At 44.0% G+C, this 27,706-nt stretch overlaps 1 protein-coding gene and 1 pseudogene across 1 annotated transcript in view; one reads left to right on the forward strand and one right to left on the reverse strand.

Moving 5' to 3' along the window:
• Window positions 1-27,706, reverse strand: part of TMEM178B (transmembrane protein 178B) — a 394,159-nt gene that overhangs the window by 293,494 nt on the left and 72,959 nt on the right. The gene's annotated exons all lie outside the window — the stretch shown is intronic.
• On the forward strand, window positions 21,945-22,805 carry LOC110140763 (large ribosomal subunit protein eL8 pseudogene; annotated as a pseudogene).

A 27,706-nucleotide genomic window follows, 5' to 3' on the forward strand; every position in this document is an offset into this window, starting at 1 on the left:
TAATGAAGAATTATAGCTAGCTAGGGTACTTTACACCTGATTCAAACACATGTTACTTTCCATTTAAAAACTCTGAAAAGGTGACAAGATTCAGGACTTTGATATCCTTTAGGACTCATGTTTCACTAACTTATTGATGCTTCCACATCTTAATGAACATCATTCCTTCTATATGTTTCCCCCATTAACTCTTTCCAGCCAGGTAACCCAATTCTCTTCTCTTCTCTGGGTGATTCCAAATGAAGCACGGCTTATAACCGTACCCAAACCCAGTAGGAAGATGCTAAAAAGGTTCTTGGCTGCAAATGTGTTCTTCGTTACAACAGTCTTCTCAATCATGGCGTCCTGAGGCCAAGGTGCAGCAGGCATGCATGGGCCTCCCCTGGTGCCCAGGACACATGCCTGATATAAAGAAAGAAAGTGAAGTCGCTCAGTCCTGTCCAACTCTTTGCAACACCATGGACTGTAACCCATAAGGCTCCTCCGTCCATGGGATTCTCCAGGCAACAATACTGGAGTGAGTTGCCATCTCCTTCTCCAGGGCATCTTCCCAACTCAGAGATTGAACCCAGGTCTCCCACATTGCAGGCAGACGCTTTATCCTCTGAGCCACCAGGGATAAGCCAAGAGGGAAATGTGCAAAGGTGGGAATAAGCAGGCCTAGAAAACTACCTAATTAAAGGTCCAGCCCTAGATGTGAACCATCAACAATCCAAATACCCACACCTCTATTTAACAGCCAAGGGGTCCAAGATAGTGGCAGACTCTGAATGTGGGACACTTTGGGTTGAGATGAGTCTCCTGATTGGGCAGCTGGTAGCACCATGATTCTAAGGAATGGGGTGACAAAAAGGCCTAACACCCAGGAAGGAAGACATGCCAAGAGTTTGAGAAAATGAAGGATGCAATATAGCACAATGACATTCAAGGATCAGACTCCAGGATCTGTATAGAAGAAGGATACATGTGGCTGGTCCCAGCTCCTGGCTGTGAACCCGAACTCACTCTCACTACAAACTCGAAGTGGCAAAGGCACATCACATGCAAAGAAAAGCCATGTTAATGGGTATCACCCTTCCAGAACCACAGCTCAGGCTACACTCACCCAACCCACTTGTTAAAATACTCCTTCCTCCTCTTGGTAGCCAGTCTACACTGGGCTCCTTACTCATCCAGCCTACATCAACCATCCCCCAGTCAGCCCCTCTACCTCAGTCACTTCTGTATTGTATATTTCCACTGTATATATCTCATCATGACGTACACAACATGTATATATACACAAACATGTATTAAAAATTTACCATGTGTTAAGGCCTCAAAGGGCTTACAATCTAACTATACATTTAAGGGTGTATTTATGAATACATTGCTGTGGTGATACAAACTGATAGTTTTTTCTGGTCTCTGGCTATTTCCTAATTTTGTCTCTCAAACTAAAATGTAAATTCCCCAAAGAAAGGATCACATCTTTTATGGCTTTTGAATTCTCATCATCCTACTGTATACAGTTCCCTATCAAACTTGGCACATGATGGATGCATGGATGACTGAAAGGATGTTGGAACTTTTCTTCATGTAGAGCCTTTTGGAATTGGGTTTAGAAGTAACAGAGGGCAAGGAATAATAAAACCTAGAATTTTATAGTTATAAGTGATCTTGGAGGTATCTGGTCACATTTTCTAATTTCATAGATAAGGAAACTAAAGACCAGAGGAATCAAATGACAAGTCAAATAACTAGAAATTAGTAATTATGCAATTTGGGAACTAATGGAAACATCACTGTCTTCTGCCAGGTGATCCTGAAAAGTAAAAGGATAGAATGGAACACATCAGTTGAATCTGGATATACCAAGGTGAAGTAACTCCTGAAAGAACGACCAACACTGACACAAGCTCCAGAGGGGTATAAATGTTGCTTCTGTGAAAGTGACCAAGGAAGGAAGAAACGGTGACCACCAGTGCGGGGTGGAAAGTACAGGATAGGGCTAGAAGGAGTGCCGTGTTTTTGGATATATTTGTATTTTATTTAAATTCTTAATATGTTAAGCCAAATCCACCAATTCTCTCCCTCTACCATTGTGACCCATTGATAAGCACAAAGGAAAAAAACCTGTCTGTATACTATTTCAAAGGCTTTATTTACTTCTTGGGGAGTGCAGGACCACTAGCCATGCACATCTTGTTAGTTTCATTAGATCGCTTTCCTCTTAAAAATGGGCAGAGACGGGAGGACTCCTGGAGGTGGCATGGGCGCCCAGGGCATGGAAGGTGCACAGGCCTGGGGGAGATGTACAGTGGAGGGCTTTGGACAACGCGAGCGAGACCAGAGACAGAGCAGATTACAGAAGGGAGAGTCAAGTGCATTAAAGACTAAATGGGACAAAAATCAAACTTCATCTCCTTCACAAAGCCAAGGGTCAACCTGGCCCTGGGCTCTCTCGTGGTCCTAAGGACAGAGGACACTTATCCAGGATGGCCTGTCCTGACACCAGCATTAAAAAAGCATTCCCTTCTACCTCATCCTTAATACGTCCCTGTCCCTAACCACTTAAATCCCTCTCAGGCAGCCCTCTCTCTTTTAAAGGTCACTTTAAATTCTAAATATTGTCAAACAGAACCTGAACTGCAACTATTTCTCTAGACCTAATCTTTTGCTGTCAGCAAATTCAGAGGGAAAAAAAAAATCAATAAAGGGATTAGCTGCGAGTGACATTGCATATTACAGCAGTGGTACATCGTGTCCACAATGAAGGACTGTCGGCTAATATTATGCAACCATTTCAAATGATGACTTTTTATCAGAAAGTCTCTCCTCACCCTCTGCCTCTCAAAGGGAAAAGAAATCAATCAAAACACCTTTTTTCAGGATTTTTTCCATTGGGCACATTCTGCCACTACTTTGACTAAATGACTATTAACCCTTCAGAGCAAGCATTTATACTGATCTTGATACAGCCCTTTATCCTAAAAACTAAATTCTTTAATTATTGGGCTTTAAGCTGAAGGAGAGCATTTTCTTCAAAATTTCAGAGAAGCTAAACAAATTCTAGCAAGTCAATCTAGATCTTCAGCTTTCCAGTCTGCAGTCTTAGTCTCTAGACCAGCAGTTTCAAGTCTGACCTTGAAGGCTTATCCATAAAATCAGGAGATTTTTTTGCAGCATAGTTACACCTCAATTTACCCAAGGGCCACTTATACAGCAATTTTGACTAAGTAAAAGCCAGCCTCCAACGAGGAGGTCCAGAATCATCACTGACCACGTGGCTGCTGCTTGTCATCAAAGAATAATCTTTATAGTAAAGGACTTCCAGAATGACAAATGAGAAATTATACATTAAACAACTTTAACAAATATTCTGTAAAAAAAAAAAAAAAATTTTTTTAAGTGAAATAAGTGAGTGAAAAAAAAGTGAAAAGAGGTGTCTATCCAAGCCCAAACACCACGCGTGGGAAGTGTGCGGTCTTTTTCACTGGAACATCCCTCAGGCCTTCATCAGAGTCCTGCTGTGGCTTCCTTTAGATAAAATTCTAACAGGTTTAATTACATGATTTTAGAGAAAATCACAGAACAGTAACACAAAACGTCGTCCTGCTAAGAAAGCAGGCAAACTGACAGCAGCCAAGAGGTTGACAGCCAATGTCAAAGTAAGATGCAGAAAAAACAAATGAAGACAAAATCTCAGAAGCCAGGGCAACCTAGGACTGTTTAGTGCAGGAGCAAGCAGCCCAATAACCCTTGAGGATATAACTACATGACAGCAGAACGCTTGACCTGATGATGATGGCAATGTATCACCAAAATATCTTTAATAATAACCCTTGCAAGTGAGTCACTTAAGCAGTAAATTCAACAATCAATTCTATAGTTATTCCCATTTAAATTGTTCTAAGCTGTGTTTAAATTTGTAACACAAAACCTAAGTGATCTGGAAATTTAACCTCTGTGGTTCAGTTCATACATCAACAACTCAGAAGAAACAATTAGACATTATTACATTAAAGTGAACAGTGCAAAAATGTCTATGCCTCTATGATGCATAATTCCTTTCTGATAATTAATGTTTTTCTAGAGAACACCTTCACTAGAATCTCTTCAAAGCCTAATCCATCCACTGAGCCTCAGAAGAATTTTTTTTTTTTTTTTTTTTGATGGAAGACTCGACTAACGAAAAGGCAGAGAACCACTTCTTGTTCCTGTATGGTCTCTTCCTCTGGCATGAGTTGTCACCAACTGCAACGCCAGGCCCTGTTACCCAGGGATCTGCTTTCCCCCTATGGAAGGGGCTGAGGCGAAAGAAAGGAGTAGGGGTATATTTTTTAATTGTAGGATAATTACAATATTGTGACAGATTTTGCCATACATCAACATGAATTGGCCATAGGTATACATATGTCGCCTCCTCCTTGTACCCACCTCCCATCTTCCTCCCCGTCTCACCCCTCTAGGTTGTCACAGAGCACTGGGTTTGAGCTCCCTGCATCAGACAGCAAACTCCCACTGGCTATCTATTTTACATATGGTAATATATATGTTTCAGTGCTATTCTCTCAAATCATCCCACCCTCTCCTTCCAGAGTGGGGTTATTTTAAAAGCCCAGAGAATTAACATTGTACAAACACCACCAACACCTCTCCCACCCCATGGCAAACATGGCTAATCAATCCAGCCTCAGAAAGAGACTTCCAAATCCTTCCCTCAACACAAATGCAGGCCGCCATTTGGATCGACTGGGTTGACATTTGGAAGGAAATAATTCCAGACCTACATCATTGTTACACAGCCTCAAATTAGATCTAAAAATTGTCCAAGGTTGTACAATTTTTCATGTGGGATGGACTATCTTCTTTGGTATCTTCACATCCTCACCATGACGACTGTCCAGTCTTGAAGATCTGACTCAAATACCCCTCCCTCAAGGAACATTCCTCAAAGACCCAATGGAAAGGGATGGGGAAGAGGTGGTCAGGTAGTAAGTAATTGGTCCCATTCTTTCCTTAACAAAGTGTCTGTCATTCACTCAACTCAATCAGGAAACGTTTATTGAGTACTTCTGAGTTCCTTAAAGGGAAGGACTGTGCTGTATTCACAACAAAGGGTTGCACCTAGAATCCTCTGGATCCCAGAGCCAAGCGCAACGTCTAGCAGACTTTGAGACACTTAGCTGGCCACCCACTCCAACTCAAAACCTCACAGTCTGGACTTCAAAAGCTATTTTCAGGCATCCGCGCATACTCGTAAGCTAATACGTTTGCATAGACCTCATCTATAACAATACCTCAAGGAATATTTTAAGTAGGATTTAATGAGGAGAACAAAAGAATTAATTGTGAATGACTGTTTTTGCTTTGGGACAGAACTTACACATAATTATGTACAGCAATCTAGAAGTACTACACACCTTCAATGTCTAATAATCTAATAATGTCTAATTCTTCCTCCCCTGGCTGATGTGGCTGGAATTGTTTCCATTCATGTTCATTCCTGCTAACCCTTCTCAGGTCCTCCTCTGCGGCATCAGGCACTGCTGGGAGGCCATGGAGTCCTGGTCAATTACTCCTGAGGCAGCGCTGCAGCCAAGCTTGCATCTGTGCTGGGCACCTTCTCTGGTGAGAGCAAGGCCCCGCCATCCACTCTTGCTCTCTGGTCCAGGGCCCAAGTCCTCTGGCCAGACCTGCTCAGCCTGTACCCTGCTCCACTGCAGCATCTAAGAGGGGTTTGGTGGCTTCCTTTCAGGTGTGAAAAATACCTCTCAGCTTAAATTCAAGCTGAAAAAGATCCCAATCAAGGACAGAGACATGGAGTCTTGAACTTCCTATGAAACACTGTTCATATTCTCCCCGGCAGCAAATCTGGGACTTTACCCTTTAATCCAATACCTCACGCTGTGATTGGCACCTGGCAGGCTCTCAGTAAACATGTGCAAATGAATGGTTGAAATTAAATGAAACTAGGAAATAAACTACTTACGCTCACTGTCCTGTGAGTTGCAATCCTGGTTCCAACTTCATAACTGTATTGCAAACATTTAATCTCTATGTGCCTCCATTTCCTTGTGTGTTAAAGAATATAGAACATAGAGCATCATTGGGAGGATGGAGAAAATAGATATAAAGTACCCATCCCAGTGAGTGAAGCACAGTCAGCATGCAACAGATGGTTAGAACCATATGACACTAGCACATAGTAGGTGCTCAAGAAATATTTGTTGAAAATCAACAGCAGAGACTCCAACAAGAATTGCAGGCATATAACTCCCTTGCCCCTGCCCCTGGTCCACACTCATGTGTTCACACAGCCCTGTTCCACTTTCTTCGCTCCCCCAACCTCCACCCAAGCACCGTCCCCATCACTGATCTCCCCTGTGACACCAGCCATCTCCCTCTGTATGGGATTTGTAGCATTCCTCAGTGGGAAGGCAGTGGGGCTTCCCAGGTGGCTCAGTGGTAAAATATGTCTGCAATGCAGGAGATGCAGGTTCAATCCCTGGGCTGGGAAGACCCCCTGGGGTGGGGGGAAACAGCAACCCACTCCAGTATTCTTGCCTGGGGAATCCCATGAACAGAGGAGCCTGGTTGGCTATAAAAAGGGTTGCAGAAGAGCTGGACATGACTTAGTGACTAAAAAACAATAGAGGAAGTATCATAAGGGACTCTGGTTGCCAAGTATATTCACGCACCTTGATTCAAAGTAAGTTGTGGGTACAGGTCCGGCCAAGCCAGAGCCCCGAGACACCGGTAAGCAGAATATCTTTAAAGTCCTGAGTTCTAACCTGAGCTCTACCATTTAGTAACCAAGTGACTAAGGGCAAATTAAGTTCCCAGTTTCCCAATCAGTAAACTGGATTTAACATTAGTACCTACATCACAGCATCATTACCAGGATAAAATAAGATAATGACTGTAAAACACTCAGTTTCTACCATGTAGTAAAACCTCTAAAATATTTGTTATTTTTAAAATAGATGATAGATCTACATTAAGGCACTAAGAATAGTCTAGAAGACTAAAAAGTGAGGTGTTATACCTCAAGCATATTCTAAATATGGGGTGTTTATATATCTGTGTGAAACCAAATCTGCAGTAACTGATTTTTCTAAAACTTTTTATTTTGTATCGGGATATAGCTGATTAACAATGTTGTGACAGTTTCAGGTGAACAGTAAAGGGACTCAGCCATATATATGCATGCATCCATTCTCCCCCAAATTCCCTTCCCATCCAGGCTGCCACATAACACTGAACAGAGTTCCATGTGCTATGCAGTAGGTCCTTGTTGGTTACCTATTTTAAATATAGCAGTGTGTACATGTCCATCAACAGGGCCTATGATTCTAGTTGACAGAGGAGCACTGATTTTGCTTGGTGGTTTGGCATGTGTGGTCCACCAGGCTCACCACCCCCAGGAAGAACTGTTCCACAGCCTTTACCATCTTCTCTGGTGTCAACCAATGTGTTGGGCCAGGCGAGAAGGATGCCTCGGGAGAGGGGCCCACACAGGGTCTATGAGAGCACAGTTAGGAAGGAAGGGACCCCTGTTAACTGAAGGCTTGACTAACAGGGACTGGTTCTGGGATCATTAGTTCTATCTTAGCTCTTTCAGATCTTGCTCCATCAGCACATATGCTTGTCCCCCATCTCATCGTCTCCTCCCTGGTACAGCCATGCACTGAAAAAGTCCTTGCAGCTGGTGGGAACTTTGTCAGCCATCCTTCCCATTCAGGGGAGCCTCATTCAAAGCAGAGAAAAGGGGTTTAAGAGGCAGTCAGTTACATCATCAGCAACAGCTTACTTGTGGATCACTTACAGAGAAATTCCATAAATTATACTGTTTGATCCTCACAACCACCCAGAAATAATGGATGGTCCCCACTCTAGTGATGACCAAGCAGGAGCACACTCAGGCTAGGTCACTCATCTGTGCTCTTACCACTGGTCACATCACAATTGACAAAGGAGTGAGAATAACTGCAATGAAAGAAACAAGATTCAATCATAAGATTATTACTACAAGAGACCTCAAGGATTACTGTTACAATGGAAAAGAACCCATCCAGAGACAATCTTAGTCAAGAACTCACACTTTGTCGATGATGGGATAAATTAATATAACCACCATTTAAATGATCAGTATGACAATACTCATCAAGAACCATGCAAATGTTCAATCTTCGACCAAGTAATCATACTTCAATGGAAATAACCCAAAATAACTGTAAAATTACTGGCAAAAGTTTACTAGAGCTCTATAATGGCAAAAACACAGAAACCTAAATATCCAGTGGTAAACAAAAGACTAAGTACATAAAACACATTCTTGAGTACTAAATAAAGCAACATGGGAAAACACTTGTGTAATATTGAAGAAAAGTCATAATTCACATTCATGGAAGTGGAACACAGACATTGAGACTAGCTTGATTTGGGGGGTATGGTGAAACTGTGGGTGAAATTTTTTAAATTTGGAGTTTTACAAATATTGTTAAACATTTTTGGTATACTTGTACATACAAGTTAAAAAAAATAAAATGAAAGAAATAGTGCTGGAATCTCTGAGGTCTCTAATAGCTCCAGCTATCTCTGTGAGTTTGTTGAAACCAAGACCAGTGTCTTTTTCATCTTTGGGTCTCCAGAGTTTTCTGCAAGTAACCTGACCTCAATAAATATTGAAAGAAGATTACAAACAACGACGTGGATGATCCTCTGCTAAACCTAGGACCATTTGATCATTCAGAGTCATGTGTCTAGGTATTAATTAGATGAATTAGAGGTTCAAGAAAATATCCAGGAGGAAACTTTATAAAAATAAGAGATGAGAGCAAGCTCTGAGAAAGAGGAAGAGTGTACTTGGTTGAAATTTTCTAAATTTCACCCCTTTGATGTAATTCCACAAATTTCATTCCCTAAAAACATAAGCCCAGGAGAGCTCCAGTTCTCCAGAGTCTGGGGAGCTTCCCCAAGGCGGAGTTCATCTGTGGACGGAGAAGCCATGAAGCATGCGTTAACTTCAACGCAACCAGAAGACAGACTTGAATTCAGAAGTCAACCGAATGACACTGAGTCAAAATCATAAAAGACCAGAGATCCTGGATTAGCAGAGACAGAAGACCCAGCTAAGGATGCTGTTCATTTCACCAGCTTAAGCAAATCATTCACCCTTTCTGAGACTCAGACTTCTGGTCTCTGTCTTGGCTTCTCACGTGGATGTCGTGAAAATCGAACATGTTATGAAAACATACATGAAATAGATGGAATAAACTGTAAAGGGCTATATAAGAACCTGGTCACAATCACAAGAAATGTTAGAGCACGTGAGTGCATAAAAGGGTGGAAAGGAGCCAAAGGATGGTGTGACTTTCAAATAAACGTAGAGGCAATTTTTTAATACTTGTTTATTTATTTGGCTGTGTCGAGTTTTAATTGCAGCACACAGGATCTTTCGTTCCAGCGTGCAGACTCTTCGCTATGGGCTCAGCAGCTGTGGTATGTGGGCTCACCCTACCGTACATGGGATCTCAGTTCCCCAACCAGGAATCATCCAACTTGCATCCCCTGCATTGGAAGGTGAACTCTTAACCCCTGGACCACCAGGGAAGTCCCGGATCAAATTTAAGGTGGGGAGCAGACCTAGACCTACATTCAGAGTAGCAGGAAATCTGTTTCCCTGGACCTCATGGGAAGGCGCACGCAAACTGGCCCCTGGGGTTGACGGCCCTCCGTGGAGGGGCCTGCACACCACGCGGTCCGGCCAGGACTGAATTCTTTCACCAGCCCTTGAAGAGGCAGCAGGCTCAGAAACCATAATTACCTTCCTAATTATGCATTTGGGGGCAGCATAGGAACCAGCATTTTTGCAAAAATGTTTTCAGTTTAAGGGATTGGAAGGAAGCCTGGCGTGAGACAGCACATCAGGCACTGTCTCTGATCAAAAGGATGAAAAAGAGCGAGGGATGTCAGTGACACAGATCCAGGCTCGCGTACACGGCGAAGTGATGAAAGTCACGAATCTGCTGCAGAGTCACCATTCCTAATAGAACCTGACCAGAGAGAGGAGGGGCGGGCTGGCAGAACAATGCGATTCCCACACACTCACAGTGCCACCTTGTGCAGGCCTGGGCTGCTGCCACGGGAGGATGGAGTGCTCTGTACCCGAGCTGCCTGGAGTCAGAGAAGCAAATGACACCAAGGGACACTCTGGGTAACACGTGGACGAAGAGGTGAGTTCTTAAGCCTGCATCAAAGGATAAGATGTAGTCCTAGTGGGCAGCTCTGGACAGCGTGGCCTCTGATCAGGGTAGAGCCCAGAGCATTTTTGCTGGAAGGGATCTTAGATCACATAGATTCAACATCTTCACTTTACAGAAAACAAGACTAGAGCCCAGAGAGGTTAAAAGACTAGCTCTAGGCCACACAGCAAGCTCCAGCTATGACTTTGAACACTATCCTTCTCTGAACAAGTTATGTGAAAAGCACAAATTCAGCAGGGCAAACATTAGACCAGAAGGAAAGTGTTTCCAGACACCTGACATCATAGGGCTTGGAGTGGATGCTTGTTAGGAACCACCTGTCAGGACCGGGCTTCAGGAGGTAGGTTGGCGGTCAGACGCAGCACATTGGGCTCCAGCTAGAATCAGTGTTTCGATCCCATCAACAGAGCAGAGCCACTTCTGGTCCTTCCTCTTTGTGTTCTCCTTTCAAACCTGAAAACCCAAAGGTACAACTTGGCAATGACCCAGGCCTTGGTTCCTGGTGACCAGAAGGAATGCCTGGTTTGAAAGATGGGGCTGGGCAGGTTCTGGGTCATTCCGGATTTCAATCCTCCCATCCCAGGGATGTTCCTTCTCACCCCTTTTGTTGACAGGAGAAGGTGGCTCTGATCTTCACCAAGACATCTAGCCTATCCCAGTCTCTTCCCTTTTTGAGGAATATATTTTCAAAACATATAAAAAATGTTTTCAAGAAAGCAAACACTTTTAAATGTACACACCCATTCCTTCCACTATGCTCATCCTGGGTGTCCTCGGTTGGGAATGTGATGCAGAGAGAGAACTGATTCTTCCCCAAAGATCAAGTGAACCCAACAGGACCCTTAATTCCTAATGACCTCCTAGCTCCTTTCTGGTGACAACCTGTGTTTTTCAATTTCCTGGGGCCCCAAAATGACCACTTCAAGAGCACAGGGGACCTTGTTCAAGGGACACTTTGTAACAGGAAAGATGCTCAGTTTATCATTCCACTTACTTCTAGTCCAGATCTTGGTGACAATTACAGTAGACACTGCTGGCTGTCTCTGGATATCCTGTCCCCCTTTCCTTCCTTAGTAGGAGCATCCCAAGTTTTAGCTTAGGTATGTGGCTTCATGAGAAAAAGACTATTTCCCAGCCTCACTCATAGCTGGGTGTAGCTTTCCAATGTCAATAGCTAACAATGACGGCACCTCATTAGGTGCCAGGCACAATTCTAAGCAACTTTACAAGTAGAAACTCACTTAACCCTCACAATGACCGTATGAGCAGGCACAGTTATTATTCCCTTTTTGACCAAGGAAACAGACAGAAAAGTTAAGCACTTGCCCAATTCATACTGTTAATGAGTGCCAGAGCTACAATTTGAACTCCAGCAGCCTGACGTCAGTTAAAGCTCTTCACCACCAATTACACTCCACTAAATTCCAGCCAATAGAAGTCGAAGCTTTGTGTGGAACTTGCAAGAATGTGCCTTAAAGGAGGCAGACCCAAAAGGTAGAGCTCAATTCTCCTTTCCTTGTGTGTGAGCTGAATTTAGAAACTTAGTTCTACCCAAGAGTGTCTAGAAGTGGAAACAGGATAACTTGACAGTGGAAAGGCCTGGCAGACACCAGTTTAACCAGGTGATCAAGGTTAACATCACCAGTAGTAAGCCATGTTAATATTATAAACCCTGATATAATGCAATGGGATAGGGACATCACCTCTGAGAATTCCCCCAAATCCCATAACTGCTGTCTAATCATAAAAGAACAAACAACCCCAGGTTGAGGAACTTTCTACAGAATACCTGACCAGTAATCTTTAAAATTGTCAAGGTCATGGAAAACAAGGAAAGACAGAGAAACTGTCACAGATTGAAAGGGCTATGACAACTAAATGCAATGTGGTATAGAGAATGGAGCCCTAGAAACCAAAAGAAACATTAGTTTAAAAACTGGTAAAATCTAAACACAGACTGTAGTTAGACTCACAGTATTGTACAAATGTTAATTTCTCGGTTTTCATAAATATATCATGACTATATATGATATGTAATTAGGAAAAGTTGAATAAAAGATATATGGTAATTATCTTTGCAACTTCTCAGTAAATCTAAAACAATTTCAAAATAAAACAATTTTCAAAAAAGCAAGGGTAAGTGCTTTCACCCTTTCCTCCATTTCTTTCTACTGCTGACATGTTCAATGATGATGACTGCTGGAACTCCAGCACCCATTTTGATCCATGAGGCAACCTTGAAGGTCACCTTGAGGATGGGAGTCCTGTCCTGAGGATGGCAGGGCAGCAAGATAGAAATCTGGATTCCCAATGATGCTCAGTGCTATCTTAAAAGCCCTGAACACCTAACTCCAAGCCTCTTTTTTTTTTTTTTTTGGTTATTAATAAGAAATAAGCCACTCATTGGGGAAATTTTTTGTCAAGTATGGGCTTCCCTTGTGGCTCAGCTGGTAAAGAATCTGCCTGCAATGCAGGAGACCTGGGTTTGATCCTTGGGTTGGGAAGATTCCCTAGAGAAGAGAAAGGCTACCCACTCCAGTATTCTGGCCTGGAGAATTCCATGGACTATAGGCCATGGGGTCACAAAGAGTCAGACACGACTGAGCAACTTTCATTTTCACTTCACTTTCTGTCAACTACAGCTGAATCTAACCCTTATTAACAGCAACATAGGGAAATCCTGTATAATTTCCAGCACTGATACAAAATTTAGAATTTTAGCCTTGGTATTGGCCTTAGATTTCATCTAATCCCACCTGTTATTTTTCATATGAATAAAAGAAGAACCAAAGAGGCGAGTCATGGGCCCAGGTCCTGTCACCAGCAGCAAAGTAAATGCAAAGTAAATCCAGCCTGGTCCGGTCCCAGTCCCGTTTCCTCCACCTGTCTCACTGCTTGACAATTCCAAACACCAGCGCTGCAGTATTAACATCATCATATACACGGGAGTCAGGGTGAAGTGCTGCAACGCAGGCTTCTTCTGGTAGTCGCCCTGACCTGCCCACCTCTAATGAAAACATCCTTATATTTTTTTCATTTAAGAATCAATTACTGAATACAGTAACACATCTGCAAATTAGAATTCCATGACTTTCCTATTAGGAGTTTTGTGAACAAAAAGCTCAAATATTAAAAATAATGCTGCTGTTGTATCTACTTGGTTTTTATTCAAAAGAGGATGCAGAAAGGAAATTGTGTACTATTATACCTACCAAACAGTATTATATTCAGAAAATGTATTTAGTTTCAATAGTTCGGGTCTCTGATGACTAAAAACACTAAGAAAAATCACCTCACCAATCCGGGTTAGAAATTTCTTAGTCCGTAAAATTAGAGGTTTAGTTGGGATTTAATTTCCTCTGAGTTCCCTTAATAATACATAATTTCAAATTCCAAAACACTAAACAATCATTCAGTTTTCAATACCTATGGATAAATGACCTATTCAAATATATATATATACATTATATATATATATATATACATACACATACACCTCCCCTTTGTTTTCTTCATCAAATCTGCTTAAAAACATTTTGTTTACTAGACAGAAAACACAATCTGTGGTAAACTGCATTTTGTCCCAATTCTTCAGCCCTCCCAGCACCCTCACCTTTCTCCATCTAACTGCAGTTCTTCCAATGAAGCAAAGCCTATTCCCCACCCCCAGAATCTGGGTTCAGCCGTGTGAATTGTTTTGGTCGCTATCTGGTGGTAGGAGTGACAGGATGCCGGCTCCATGGCTTCCGTGCTTCCATGCACACTCATGTCACTTCCACCACTGCAGTGAGAATGACATGCTGAAGCTAGCCTGCTGGTCCTGAGAGAAGAATGAGAAGCCCAGAAAGAACTGGCCCGGCTAAGGTCCCCTAGACAAATCCCCGCCAACCTCCAGAGGCGTGAAGGAGCCCCGACAACCAACAGAGCCCCACTGCAGAGACCAGAACAGATCACCATACCCAAAATGTTATAAGCCACTGAGTCTGTGTGGTTGTTCGTTACACAGCAAAAGCTAGCTGATACACCACCTTAAAGCCTCAACTTTGGAGGAAATCTATTTTTGACAAGAATGGGGTTTTTTAATTTGCCATAAAATACTTTGCAAAAAATGGCCTTGGTTTGCTTGTGAACTGATGGATTCAGATGCCTTTAGCATCATACTCACAATCAACCCTTTGTGCACAGATGGTTAAAAAGTCTGCCTACCCCGCCTGCACACTCTTTTGAGTTTTATTCTCCACTCCCATAAAAATATATGCAAATGCTGATTTACCTACACAATACCACCTTTTAAAATCATGATTAAAAAACTATTTATATCGGTCCCCATGTTTCCCAGTGCCTGTACTCAACAAAACATTGCCCATTTTGATTAATGAAATGAAATGTTGGCATTGGTACCACGGGAATGATACGATTCTTTTTCTAACTATGCATTGGTAAGAAACGAAATTAGATGTCAACATCCTATAATGAGCTGAATATTCCTTTTGTCCCCTTAGGCAGTTGTGCTAAAAGGCAAATGTATTTAGTTGGGCCCATTTTGCTTATGTTTAAATCACTCCATGAACACTTATTAAGCATCAAGTTGCTCTATGCAAACTCTGCTTGGGAGTCTGCCCCAGGGTATGGGCAGCAGCCAGCAACAAGAAGAGCCCAGTGTGTATCACATGCCAGCAGCACAGCAGACAAGGTGCCAAGAGGCCCGGCGGGGGTCAAAGGAGGACACTCGGCCGCAGGGCCTGGGGACAGCAGCGGGATGTGAACACGAGTGGAACAAGGCGAGACGCAGCGGCTGCAGAGGGGGAGGCTGGGGGCTCCGGGTTTGCAGAAGCCAAAGGGCGTCCAGCCCCACACCAGAGTCAGCTTCCTGCTTCTGAAATGGGCTTCTCCGTGGCTCCTGCGGGGAAAGAGGGAATCCTAAGGGAGCCGGCCAAGCCCCGCAGATGGCACCTGACTGAGGGCCGTCTGGAGGACGAGCTCAGCACAGGGAGGAACTCATCCCTTTCTGCCAACAAACGCACACACTCACAAATGCATGCTCACATACACTCTCACGCTGGCGCGCACAGAGTGGTCCACCTTGTAGCCACCTATTCTCAGACCTGCACTGCCTTCTACCTGCTCAACAGGAAGAACCTCTAGTCTAACGGGCCCCTGCTGCCGACCTCTCAACCCACCCAGGTCAACCTGCCCGTGGTTATGAAATGATCTACAGGACACTCAGCTCTGAGCTCCTCACTCTTGTGCTCAAGGAAGGCATGATTCCCTCAGTTTTACAGAACAATACCCACACCGCAAACATGCATGCAGACACCACGGCTGCCTGCCCTCACCACATCTCTGGTTCTGCTCCTGCATCGTGCCCCAGGCCTATTCTCCACTTAGAGTCCCCCCACCTTTCCAGACCTGCCCCCAACAGAACCTCTCCATGGAGGCTTTCTGGAGCCCTCTGGCTAAAAGTAACATCCCCACACACACACCACTCGTATCCTCCTGCCATTCACCGTGGCCCTGACCATGCCCATCTTCTCTATTTCGTCAGACAGGGAGCTCTTTGAGACACATCCTGCATCTCATTCATCTCTACAAATCTCCCTTCCCTAATGCCTTAATCATAAAAGAAATCCAATAAAAATGTGTTAACTTCGAGGTTAATAATTTAATTCTTATGAGGACCAATTAATTGTTAATCCTACATCCGGCCAGTTTCCATCACTGGACCCAAGTGGCCTGGCCCAGGGATCATGGCTGATTCAGTATAACTCAGGCCCATGACGAGGAAAATGGTTTAGAGCATATGACCTCTTAATAGCCAACCAGAAACACGCATCAGCAAATACCACTCAGCCAGCAGTTAACTGAGCATCCTTCCTGTGGCACGCACTCTGCTGGCCACGAGGGCAGACAAGTCAAACAACAGGTTAGCAAGGCCGCTGGACAAAATCCATCCTAGAGAACAATGAGCACCATAAGGGTCCAGAAAGGGTTATAAAGAGTAATTGGGAGAAGGTGAGGTAGGGCAGACATTAGAGGTGACATTAGAGTGACTCACCCAGGAGAAGGCACCAGCCATGCAAATTTCCTTCAAGGAGAAGAGAAGATGCAGAGAAGGGAAGCTGGTACCCAGACAGCATGTATGAGGGGCCCAGCACCATAAGGCTGGAGACTCAGAGGGAGGCAAATCAAGTGAAGACTCACAGGTCATGAGAAGTTTGGACTCCTTTTTTTTTTCTTAATTTCTTTTTAACTGATGGAAAATTACAATATTGTGTTGGTTTCTGCCATATATCAACATGGATCAGCCACAGGTATACACATGTACTCTACCTCTTGAGCCTCCCTCCCATCTCCCACTCCATCACACCCCTCTGGATGAGATCACAACCGGATGTCACAGAGCTCCGGTTGGAGATCTCTGAGTCACAGGGCAGAGACCAAAAGGAAAAAGGAATACAACCTTAAATCCCGGGAAAAGGAGACCTCAAAGTTAGAAAAAAATGAAAAGGCAGGGAAATATTGCATAAATGAAGGAACAAGACCAAATAAACTCTTGTGTAGAAACTCACAAGACCAAATAAGCAAAGAGGAAACAGGCAAACCACCTGAAAAGGAATTCAGAGCAATGATAGTAAAGATGATCCAAAACCTCGAAAATAGAATGGACTCCTTTATAATTGGCAAGTCACGTGTTTACCATCTTAACCATTTTTAAACACACAATTCAGCAGTGTTACATTCACATTGTACAACCACAACTCCATCTCCAGAACATTTTTTATTTTGCAAACTTGAAATTCTATACCCATTAAACAAGTCCCCTTTCCCCCTCCACCATGCCACCACCATTTTTTTACCTTCTGTCTCTCTGAATTAGACTCCAAACTTCATATAAGTGGAACCACAATGTATTTGTCTTTTTGCGACTGGTTGACTACACAGAGCATATTGTCTACAAGATTTATCCATATTGTAGCCACTTTCCTTCCTTTTTGAGGCTGAATAATATTCCATTGTCTGTATGTACCACATTTTGTTTATCCATTCATCTGTGATGGACACTTGGATTGCTGCTGCCTTTTGGCTAATGTGAATAACACTGCTATGCACATGGGTATGCAAATCTGTCCTTCAAACTTTACTTCAATTCTTTGAGGCTGTAAAATTAATGAAACAAGGAGGCCATTAGACTGAGGTGGCTTCAATGCCTTAGTAGCCTAAGTAAGCAAACCCCAACCAAGGCCTTTAATGTCTCAGGGTTAAGGAATCAAAGTGGATAAGAACCCACCTGCCAATGCAGGGGACACAGGTTCAATCCCTGGTCTGGGAAGATTCCACATGTGGTAGAGCAACCAAACCCACACAGCCCAGCTACTGAGCCTGCATGCTGCAACGACTGAAGCCCATGTCCTGGAACCCGTCCCCCAAGAAAAGAAAAGTCACTGCAATGAACAAGAAAAGCCACCACAATGAGAAGGCCATGCACTACAATGAAGAGCAGATCCCACTCACCCCAACTACAGAAAGCGCAAGTGCAGCAACGAAGACCCAGTGCAACCAAAATTAAATCCTTTAAAAAGAAATCAAAACCTAAGGACAACCAATCACAGGCAGCAGCTTTCCTCCTCAAATTACATAACCACTTAAGCTACAGCCAATCACATAACTTCCTCACTTTCACTACTTCTCTATAAAAGTTCCTCCCCTCAACTCCTGACAGTCGAGTCCTCCTCACCATTCCTGATTTGGCCCTGCCAGATCCAAGCCAATTTTGGCTCAGATAAAGTCCTAAAGTTTTTAATATGCTTATTCAGTTTATCTTTTAATAGTTCAAATACTCCAAAGTGGAATTGCTGGATTACATGGTGATACTATGTTTTGTTTTCTGAGGAAATTATGCTACATAGCAAAAAAAAAAAAAAGTTGGAGTTTAATTTTAAGTGAAATTGGAGATCATAATTGGGTTTTGAACAGAAGAGTGCCATGATTTTATGGAGACCTTGAAGCCACCAATCTGGCTGTGATGGAGGGTAGGTTGTAAAAGGCAAGACTGGCTCCAGAAAGACAGTGAGACGACCTCATGGGAGCCTGAGAGAGAGGTGATGAAGGGGCAGAGAGGTGAGCGATCGTCAGATGGGGAAAAGATGGGACAGGTGGGGAAGGAAGTAAAGAACACTTGGGTTTCTGGCCTGAGTCCCTGAGTGTATGGTGACATCATTTCCTCGAGATGAAGAAGAGCAAGGGACATAGGAATCTAAATAGTTCACAAAAGGGACAAAAACACTGCCAAACTTTCCCTCCTTTCCCTTGCCCTCCCAAGCACCCCTCACCCCACCCCGTTCCTTTCTTTAAACACTCATAAATCTCCATTTAACCTTCATTCTCTCTGGCCTCTCTGTCAAACTCCTCAAGGACAGAAAATGACTCATCTAGAGGTCATGCCGAGAATTGAGTTCTATGTAGGCAGAAAGCAACTGGTACCCTCAGAAGACAGAAGCAGGCATCCCAGTGCCACACCCAGACACCAGGGAATGCTGAAGGCTTGTGCCTTGGGCATGCAAGCCAGCAGGGGGTCAGACCATATCTCCAAATGGCAACCGGAGAGTTGGCCAATCAGTAGCTCATCAGTGGGCCCCTCGCTCAAGAGGAGCTCCTGAGACCACGTGGTCCAGGGCCAGCTCCAGGCAGAGAAGCCCTGTATACAGACCTGCCTCATCTCAGAGGACCTCCTGAGTCCTGTTTTTCCTGCTGGTCTCCTTATCCCGGTCACACTCCATAGATAAAGGTGATGGCTCTAGGGGGCCTGAGATTTTTTTTTTTTTAATCATTCAACAAATATTTAGTAAGCACCTACTATGGTCTTTGCAATGCGCTGGTATAAGAGATACAGAGATGGATCAGACATGAATTTTTGCCCTTGAAGAGCTTTCGGCAGAGACATCAATTGGCAGCACGGGGCCACACAAGGTTAAATACCAATAGGAAAAAGAGAATCTGTTGTAAGCTGATGTCTGTCAGCAAAAAGAAAGTGGGGCTCGTGCTGGCCTTAAAAGAAAAACGCTATTTTTATAGACGGGGGAAGAAAGGGTACACCAAGCAGGGCAAAGCGCTCCATCAAAGAGCCAGGAAAGGGCAGAGCCATCAGGAGGGAAGCAAAGGTGGGAAGGGACACAGAGGAGGATGAGATAACCATCCGGCCACAGTGAGACAAGGGTTCACAGCGAAGGGGAAACAAGGTCTTAGCACCCACTGTGTGCGAGGCATTGGCTTCACGGCATTACTTAACTCAATTCTCAGAGCCGTCCTATGCAGAGGGAGGCTGAAGTTATCATCCCCATTTCATAGATGTGAGACTGAAGCTTAGGACAACTGAAAGTATTTACAAATAAGAATACCAGCTATGGAACCTGGCTTCCAGCCACTCAGATAAGTAAGCAGCATTTACTACATAAGTCCATAACCCTTCTCTTTGTGTCTAGCGCTCACTGCTGCTGTTTGTTGCTTGGTGTCTTGTGTTCCTGTCTCTGTGTGTGTGTGTGTGCACGTGCGTGCAAGTGTGTGTGTATGTATTGTGTAAGGGCAAGGAAGTGAATACCTGCCTTGCTTTCCTTTGTTCCTGGTCTGCGAGCTTCTATAAAATGAAAAGGGCTCCTCTCCCAGGACTGCAGGAGGAAGAGTCCTTCCTGATGGACAGCATACTGTTTCCACTCTTCACCGCTTCCTGTTTCCCGAGTCACCATGCGACTGTCCCATGAGACCAACTGAGGGAGCAGCACTGAAACATACCCACTGCCATATGTAAAATAGATAGCCAGTGGGAAATGTGCTGTCTGGTGCAGGGAGCTCAACCCATGCTCTGTGACACCCTACAGGAGCAGGAGAGGGTGGAAGGGGGAAGGGAGCGTCAAGAGGGAGAGGATTTAACAGCTGATTCATGTTGACATACGCAGAGACCAACACTGCATTGTAAAGCAATTATCCTCCAAATAAAAATAAATAGTTTAAAAAGTCTGTCCCATGAGACATGAAACATACATCCCTGCATGAGGATGTTCAGCTTGGCCATGTGACTCGCCTTGGCCCGTGGACTATGGGCAGAAGTGACCATGAGCCTCAACTGGGCCTAAACACAGAAGCATCCCAGATTTGCACTTGAACCACTGCTAAGAGAAGAACATGCTCCACTGGTCTCAGAACACTGAGAGCCAGGCCAAGCCGACCTGAACTCCACCTGTGGCTGGGAGCCAAAGCCAAACCAGCAATATTCAGAAATAGCCCCTGGTTGCAAATCTCTGATCTATCCCAAATCCCTCATTTTTCAATAAATACATCTGAAACCCAGACTGGAAAAATGATCGGCTGGAGTCTTATCATTTGAAACAGTTAGAAATTGGGTCTCCTGATTGCTAATCCACCGTTTTCTGACTACACCATCCTATCTCATCAAAGGGATTCCCTGCAGGCTGCAAGAAAACAGAGGAAATCTGAGATGCCAACCAAGTAAGTAATTAAGCAGAAGAGATGCAGTCAAAATGCATGAAAGCAAGATTGAACCTGGATAATCCCTCCATAATTTAGAGTTGATCTGTCTAAGAGAGTTCCTGTTGATTTCCCAGGAGGATCTTTCTTCCCTGAACCAGAGCCACCGGGAGCATCACAGCTGAATCTATTAACCCCGTCATCTTTCAAGGTGTCCGTCTTTTATACCTGAGAAATGTGGCCCGGTTTCTTTCGTTTTTGAGTTTGTGTTTTATTACTAGGGTCTTACAGCACTCAAAAATAACTTCTTTCCCAAATGATTTTGCATGTTCTTCTCTGCCTCACACAGACTATGAACCAGTCTAAACATTCCCTAGTCATATCATTGCCTAAATATTGCCATCATCCAAAGGTTCTTATAACCAGAGCATGTTAGAGTTGAAGAGAGATCTTAGAGGTCAATAGTTCCAGTCCCATCATTTTAGAGATAAGGATAGCAAGGCCCAATGAAGGTAAGTGATATTCCTGAGACCTGGGTTCAATCCCTGGGTTGGGAAGATCCCCTGGAGGAGGATATGGGTGCCCACTTCAGTATTCTTGCCTGGAGAATCCCCATGGACAGAGGAGCCCGGTGGGTTACAGTCCATAGCGTCACAAAGAGTTGGACACAACTGAGCTACGGAGCACAGCACAGCACAGATCACAGTCCAGGGGGCACTGGTCTTGGTGATGTGTCTTTCACTGAGGCAGAAAGCCATTCAAGTTCAAGTCTTAAGCTTCTGGCCTTAGCTAAAGCATTGTCCTCTTTACTTTTTCCTCCTAAGGAAGGCAGGGCCACCACAGAGGAGTTCAACCAAGCTCTAGTTGATCTCGTCAAGAAAGACCATATTCTTACAACGTGTTCTCCCACCATACTTAAAAATTAATTTCAGATGGATGGAAAAGGTCAAAGAAGTGGAAAACTTGCCTGTCTTGCTTATGTACCCTCAATGTCTAGAAAGGGTCAGGGATAACACAGGCAAGCAATAGATATTTGTGAAGTTGATGACTTAAAAATGAGTAACAGAATAACATTTTTAAATGGAGACACCTATATCTTCTTGCATAGGACCAAAAGTAAAAATACAAAAGGCAAAGATAGGTATATTTGATTCTGAGAAATTTAAAACTTTTTACCATAAAAAAACTTCGTATACTCTACGCCAGCCCTTCAAGATGCCGAAGGGAAAGAAGGCCAAGGGGAAGAAGGTGGCCCCGGCCCTGGCTGTGGTGAAGAAGCAGGAGGCCAAGAAGGTCATCAACCCCCTGTTCGAGAAGAGGCCCAAGAATTTTGGCATTGGACAGGACATCCAACCCAAGAGGGACCTCACCTGCTTTGTCAAATGGCCCCGCTACATCCGGCTGCAGAGGCAAAGGGCTATTCTCTATACGCAGCTGAAAGTGCCTCCTGCAATTAACCAATTCACCCAGGCCTTGGACCGACAAACAGCTACTCAACTGCTTAAGCTGGCCCACAAGTACAGACCAGAGACAAAGCAGGAGAAGCAGCAGAGGCTGCTGGCCCGCACTGAGAAGAAAGCCACCGGCAAAGGCGACGTCCCCACCAAGAGGCCACCTGTCCTTAGAGCAGGGGTCAGCACTGTCACCACCCTGGTGGAGAACAAGAAGGTTCAGCTGGTGGTGATCGCTCACAATGTGGATCCCATCAAGCTCGTGGTCTTCCTGCCTGCCCTGTGCTGCGAGATGGGGGTTCCCTACTGCATCATCAAGGGCAAGGCCTGGCTGGGGCACCTGGTCCACAGGAAGACATGCACCACCGTAGCCTTCACACAAGTCAACTCGGAGGACAAGAGTGCCCTGGCTAAGCTGGTGGAAGCCATCAGAACCAATTACAATGACAGATACGATGAGATCCATCGTCACCGGGGAGGCAATGTCCTGGGGCCGAAGTCAGTGGCTCGCATCGCCAAGCTGGAAAAGGCTAAGGCCAAAGAACTGGCCACCAAGCTGGGCTGAGTGTACACTATTGAGTTTTCTGTACATAAAAGTAATTAAAAAGCTTCTTCAGCTGGTAAAAAAAAAAAAAAAAAAACTTCGTATAAAATATAAAAATACATGGCAAATAGAAAAAGTATCTATAACATATATGACAAAAGGTTCAAAATTCTCCAAGCCAGGCTTCAATAGTACATGAACCAAGAACCTCCAGATATTCAAGCTGGATTTAGAAAATGCAGAGGAACCAGAGATCGAATTGCCAACATCCATTGGCTCACAAAAAAAGCAAGAGAATTCCAAAAAAACATCTACTTCTGCTTCGCTGACTATACTAAAGCCTCTGACTGTGTGGGTTACAACAAACTGTGGAAAATTCTGAAAGAGATGGGAATATCAGACCATTTTACCAGTCTCCTGAGAAATCTGTATGCAGCTCAAGAAGCAACAGTTAGAACCGGTCATGGAACAACAGACAGGTTCCAAACTGGGAAAGGAGTACGTGAAGGCTGTATATTGTCACCCTGCTTATTTAACTTATATGCAGAGTACATCATGAGAAACGCTGGGCTGGAGGAAGCACAAACTGGAATCAAGATTGCCAGGAGAAATATCAGTAACCTCAGATATGCAGATGACACCACCTTTATGCCAGAAAGTTAAGAAGAAATAAAGAGCCTCTTGATGTGGATGAAAGAGGAAAGTGAAAAAGCTGGCTTAAAAGTCAACATTCAGAAAACTAAGATCATGGCATCCAGTCCTATCACTTCATGACAAATTGATGGGAAAACAATGGAAACAGTGAAAGACTATTTTCTTGGGCTCCAAAATCACTGCATGTGGTGACTGAAGCCATGAAATTAAAAGACGCTCCTTGAAAGGAAAGCTATGACAAACCTAGACAGCATATTAAAAAGCAGAGACACTATTTTGCTGACAAAGGTCCATATAGTCAAAGCTATGGTTTTCCCAGTAGTCATGAATGGAAGTGAGAGTTGGACCATAAAGAAGGCTGAGCACTGAAGAACTGTGGTATTGGAGAAGATTCAAGAGTCCCTTGGACTTCAAGGAGATCAAATCAGTCTATCCTAAAGGAAATCATGTTCAGTCGCTTCAGTCATGTCTGACTTCTTGCAATCCCATGGACTGTAGCCTGCCAGGTGCCTCTGTCTATGGGATTCTCCAGGCAAGAATATTGGAGTGGGTTGCTATTTCCTTCTCCAGGAGATCTTCCCCACCCAGGGATCGAACTTGCATCTCTCGCGTCTCCTGCATTGGCAGGCAGGTTCTTTACCACTAGGGCCACCTGGGAAGCCCTTAAAGGAGATCAGTCCTGAATGTTCATTGGAAGGACTGATGCTGAAGCTGAAACTCCAATACTTTGGCCACCTGATGCGAAGAGCTGACTCCTTGGAAAAGACCCTGATGCTGGGAAAGATTGAGGGCAGGAGGAGAAGGGGACGACAGAGGATGAAATGGTCGGATGGCATCACTGACTCAATGGATATGATTTTGAGCAAGCTCCAGGAGATGGTGAAGGACAGGGAAGCCTGGTGTGTTGGAGTCCATGGGATCGCAAATAGTCGGACACGACTGAGGGACTGAACAACAATATATTTTATAACATATAGAAATTTCAAATCACTATCCTGTGAATCAAAAACATAGTTTTGCAGGTAAATTATACTTCAAAAACAACCAAACAAACTAAGAGAAAAAGGTCAGATTTGTAGTTATCAGAGTGGGAGAAGGAATTGAAGGTGGTCAAAATGCACAAACTTCCAGTTACAAGATAAATAAGCTCTAGGGATGTAATGTATGATAAGATTTATACAATTAACACTGATGTATGATACATGTGAAAGTTGCTAAAAGTCAATCCTAAGAATTCTCATTACAAGTAAAAAGTGTTTCTTTTTTTAATTTTGTACCTAATATGAAATAATAGATTTTACCAAACTTACTGTGGTCATTACTTTGTATGGAAGTATGTTTGAAAATCCAATCATTATGCTGTGTACCTTAAACTTATGCAGTGCTATATGTCAGTTTTATCTCAGTAACACTAGAAGAAAAAATAAAAAACCAAAAAATATAAGCAATTCACAAGACACCTACATGTGTCTGATAAACATATAGTGTTAAACGTCATTAGTAATCGAAGAAAGGTATCGCTTTTCACTAAGCACTTTTACAAAGCTTAAAAATAATGAAATATCCAGTGTTAGCAGTTGTTGTTGTTCGGTTGCTATATCATGTCTGATTCTTTGCGACCTCATGGACTGCAACACGCCAGGCTCCGTCTACCACTGTCTCCCAGAGTTTGCTCAAATTCATGTCCGTTGAGTCCATGATGCTGTCTAACCATCTCATCCTCTGTCACCCCCTTCTCCTTTTGCCTTCAAATCTTTTCCAGCATGAGGGTCTTTTCCAATGAATCGGCTCTTTGCATCAGGTGGCCAAAGTATTGGAGCTTCAGCATTAGTTCTTCCAATGAATATTCTGGGTTGACTTCCTTTAGGATTGACTAGTTTGATTTCTTTGTGGTCCAAGGAACTCTCAAGAGTCTTCTTCAGCACCACAATCCAAATGCATCAGTTCTTCAGCACTCAGTCTATTTTATGGGCCAACACTCACAAGAGTACATGACTATTGGAAAAAACGTAGCTTTGATTATATGGACTTTGGTCAGCAAATTGACATCTCTGCTTTTTAATATTTGTCTAGGTTTGTCATAGATTTTCTCCCAAGGAGCAAGTGTCTTTTAATTAGGAATAAACAGGTACTCTGATAGTGAGAGTTGGACATAACTTAGCAAGTAAACAATAACAACCACCAATAGAAAGGAAATTAGTACAAACCTTCTGGAAAGTGTTTTTTCCATAATACCAGCAACCTCTAAAATGTACACGCCTCTTAGTGCAGAAACACCTCTAAGAATTTATTCTCAAGCAGGCACTCTTCTGTGATATATGCAAAGATGCATAAACAAAGTTGCCAGCCATAGCATTATTTATACCAATAGAACTTATAACCAACCTGAAGTTCCAATAATAGGGAGATGTTTTAAAATTAAATTATAGATTCCTATATAATAAAATGCTTTGTAGCCTGGGTTGGGAAGATCCCCTGGAGTAGAAAATGGCAATCCGCTCCTGTATTCTTACCTGGAAAATTGCATGGACAGAGGAGCCTAGTGGGTTACAGTCCATGGGGTCACAGAGAGTCAGACATGACTGAGAATACAGCACCCAGCCATTAAAAAATCAAGGTGCTGAAAATATTTAACATTGGAAAATGTTCAAAATATACTGCAGAATTTTTAAAAAGCAGACTAAAGTCAGTAACTATGGTAAAAAAAAATTTTTATTACATGTTCATGGAAAAAGACATTGAGAGGTTATCTATGGAGAGGGAGCTTACAGATGATTTGTTTTTCTCTCATGTTTTGCAAATCTTCTACCTAAGATTGCTCTTTCTTTGCCTGTTGGAAGCAGCACAGGTAAGTGCTCACTCAGGCTTTAGTTAATTCCTGGGTCCACAGCTTAATATCCACGTGATTTAGAACAAATAATCTACTTTCTCTGCACTTCCGTTCCATCTGTACAAAAGGGGTTCTGCTAGTCTCTGCCTCAGAGTGTTGTGAGAATCTGTATAATATAATCTCTGTGAAGTACCTAGCACAATTCCTGGCACCTAATAAATGTCTGGTAAGTATCACTACTGCTGTTAGAGAAAATGAACTATCATTTAAAAAGAGAGGGACCTCCCTGGTGGTCTGGTTGTTAAGACCCTGTGTGCCCAATGCAGGTGGCCTGGGTTCAATCCCTAGTCAGGGAACTAAATCCCACATGCCTTCACATGCCACATGGCAGGGCCAAAAATAAACAAACAAATAGAAATGTTGTAAAAGATTCCAACAAAAATAAATAAATAAGCAATATTTTAAGAAAGAGGAAAGAACACATTCGGAGGCTTGGCTTCAGCCTTCACTGGGGTCTAACAGAATCTGCCTGTCCAGTTAAAAAGGCCAGCTCTGTCCAAGAAGAGACAGCCCCTCTGGTTGGTGCTCCTCCACAGAGCCTCTGGATGGGAGGGACTCCCATCACCACTCACCCACTGCTGATGTCCTAGCTCCTATGGCCTCAAAGCCCGCAGCCACCACAGAGCAAGGTTACTTCAAGATGTTTTTTTCCCCAAACTCCAAACCCCTCCTCAGTGGCAGAACCAGGACAAAGGCTGGTCCGGTGATGCAGAGTGACTCGTGGTCAAACTCTGCCCTCAGAACTCGGAGACCCTAGAGTCTGTTGGTGCTCACCAAGAAGCAAGAGGACATCCCGGTCTCTGAGGCGACCCTCACTGTGAAACCTGGAAGCTGAGTCAGCTTGCCCTGGACCCCTGAGGCCCTCCCAGAGATGGGGCCTGAATGCAGTCCCCAGCCCCCAGCCCCCAAGAGGGGTCTCACTGCAGAGTGGCCCACTCGAGGACAGGGGCTCCAGGACAGGGAGTCAGGCCCTGCCTTGCAGGATGTGGCCCATCTCCCATATCCTATCCTGAGATGCTGACTTCTGCATCCCTGTGTGGAACCCTTCTCTGCCTGTGACCTCTTATCACTCTGACTCTTGGGACGGTAGCTGCCGTGGGCTCCCTCTGAGTCCACACTATGCCAGTCCTCTCAGCACGGGATCACACCCTAGCCATGATTCCCTCCGCCTCTCAGAGTCCAGTGATATGCAAGCCTTCCTTTGAACTTAGCACACACACACCAAAGCATACTGTCCCACAACTGTGACACCCCACACTGGCTCCGCTGATGGAACCCAGCTGCCACACCCGAGCTGTGGAGCTCCCAGAATGCTGCCCAAGCACCAGGAGGGACCTGCGCAGTGAGGGGTGTTGACTCCGACAGTGGTCCTCCCCTCCCGGCTAAGCCCCCACCACCCACGTGGCTGTGCCATGCGCGAACCCAGTACAATGAGAAC

This window comes from Odocoileus virginianus, chromosome 1, assembly GCF_023699985.2.
Source record: "Odocoileus virginianus isolate 20LAN1187 ecotype Illinois chromosome 1, Ovbor_1.2, whole genome shotgun sequence".
Lineage (NCBI taxonomy): Eukaryota > Metazoa > Chordata > Mammalia > Artiodactyla > Cervidae > Odocoileus > Odocoileus virginianus.